The sequence below is a fragment of the Astatotilapia calliptera genome, chromosome 14 (genome assembly GCF_964374335.1).
Source record: "Astatotilapia calliptera chromosome 14, fAstCal68.1, whole genome shotgun sequence".
NCBI lineage: Eukaryota > Metazoa > Chordata > Actinopteri > Cichliformes > Cichlidae > Astatotilapia > Astatotilapia calliptera.
In genome coordinates this window covers 27,703,107-27,704,686 of record NC_137435.1, presented here as the reverse complement: position 1 = coordinate 27,704,686, position 1,580 = coordinate 27,703,107, and the positions used below count along the sequence as shown (strand labels likewise).

Here is a 1,580-nt window from a genome sequence, read left to right as displayed (position 1 = left end):
ATGAAGCACTGAAGCTTTTCATCCAATTGGTTCATCCCAGCGCAAAGCTTCTTGAAGCTTCATTTGCTCTAGTAGGACACCTACTGGACGTAAAAATATTAGTTGGCATGAATTTGAAGAGTGTGGCCTTTTGCACACAGCCTGTAAATGTCAACAACAAAAGGAGTGTGTAAAACATGTATATTGTAGTGATGGCAGTATACTGTGTATATTTATACTGGCAGTGTGGAAAATGATTATTTGGAAATGATCATTTACTGTGAGGTGAGGTGTGGTTGGGGTGTGGACAGTAGTTGTGCTTTTGTAACGTTGAGGTATGGACAGCTACACACTGAGGCTTTGAGCCTCAGTCCTGCCTGTTCACATTTTATTCTGTAAAAACTAAATTTTCACTGCTTTTATGACCTTTTTAGTGGGGAGAACATAGCTAGGATTTAATGATTTAACAAATCTTTTGAATCCTTTGTCCTCCACAATGCTAAATGGCTGGGAGTCCTCAATCACCATGCTAACCAGGTCTTCATCTATTTGAGATTGTTCTCCTGAGGAAAGACAATAAAGACAAAGCACAAATATAAATATCACACACGTAACTTATAACAGTTGTATAATATTGTTATATCATTTAGTAACATTACTGCATGCTATATTATCATTGCATTTGATGGCTCACCTGGTCTTGCTCCACAATTGGTGTTCCCCTTATTCTCATGCAAAGCTCTGTAGTGCCTAAGCATGGATGAGGTGTTGCTGTTATATCCCAGCTCCCTGGCACATAGCAAACACTTCACCTTGTACAAAAGTAACGACAGCTTAACATAAATTGTATTGCACCATCAGTATTATGAAAATACATCTTCTGTAGAAATTTACATACCTTGTTGGGAGGAATAAGATCAAAATGTTCCCACACAGGGGAGGACATCCTCCTCTTCTTAGCTGGCTCCATTCTCTCCTGACTTTCTCTCCTCACTCTCATAAACCTCCAAACTGTCTCCAAACTGTCTCCAAACTCTCACTAACCGCAACTCTCCATCAAACACCCACATTTTTGAATGAAGTCTGAGGGGTTTATATCGCTGTCATATCTCGCGGCAAAGTTCGAACCACTTCATGAACCAGTCATGTGGTACAGCCGGACAGCGAGGCTTCAGACGTCATCATTTTCAGCTCCTCCCATAAATGAAGCAAGCCTCGATACGCGCATCGCGGAAACGCTCCCTCAATTACTCGACACAAGCTTCGAAGCATCGATACAGAATGTCACATCACTAGTGACGGCCTCAGAGGTTGTCTAAGAGAATATTGGGAGCAACAACACCATGAAGTCCAAAGAACACAGCAGACAGGTCAGGGATAAAGTTATTGAGAAATTTAAAGCAGGCTTAGGCTACAAAAAGATTTCCCAAGCCTTGAACATCCCACGGAGCACTGTTCAAGCGATCATTCAGAAATGGAAGGAGTATGGCACAACTGTAAACCTACCAAGACAAGGCCGTCCACCTAAACTCACAGGCCGAACAAGGAGAGCTCTGATCAGAAATGCAGCCAAGAGGCCCATGGTGACTCTGGATGAGCTG

General features: G+C 42.3%; 1 long non-coding RNA gene across 1 annotated transcript; it reads right to left on the bottom strand.

The window, feature by feature from the left end:
- Nucleotides 1-350: 350 nt before the first annotated feature.
- LOC145420122 (uncharacterized) lies at nt 351-803 on the bottom strand. The gene is made up of 2 exons (XR_013901422.1): nt 674-803; nt 351-542 (listed from the first exon to the last, which is right to left on the bottom strand). It is a non-coding gene; the product is annotated as an uncharacterized LOC145420122 (long non-coding RNA).
- Between the last annotated feature and the right edge of the window lie 777 nt (nt 804-1,580).